Here is a 335-nt window from a genome sequence, read left to right on the forward strand (position 1 = left end):
GGCTTCGTTTGGCAGCACACCCTGCCCGCGGATCCACGCCGGCATCTTCCCCTCGCCCGGAGCCGCGTGGCCCAGCCACGAAACCCTGCAGCATCATTCCCAGGGATGCTCCTGGCCTCTGGTTACCCAGGAAACTGCTGGCAAATGCCGGAGCCGGTGGCCGGGGAGGGCAGGGAGCTGTGAGTCACCTTCCTCGCCACCGAGCCGAAGCTCTCCCAGCCGGATGTTTACCGAGCTGTTGGCCGGAGGAGATGCCGGTGCCGGCAGGTCCCTGTTCCAGCACGTCCCTCTCCCAGCCTCGGGTGCTGCATCCCGAGGAGCAAAGAGGGCTGGTG

This window comes from Egretta garzetta, unplaced genomic scaffold, assembly GCF_000687185.1.
Source record: "Egretta garzetta isolate BGI_Z169 unplaced genomic scaffold, ASM68718v1 scaffold223, whole genome shotgun sequence".
Lineage (NCBI taxonomy): Eukaryota > Metazoa > Chordata > Aves > Pelecaniformes > Ardeidae > Egretta > Egretta garzetta.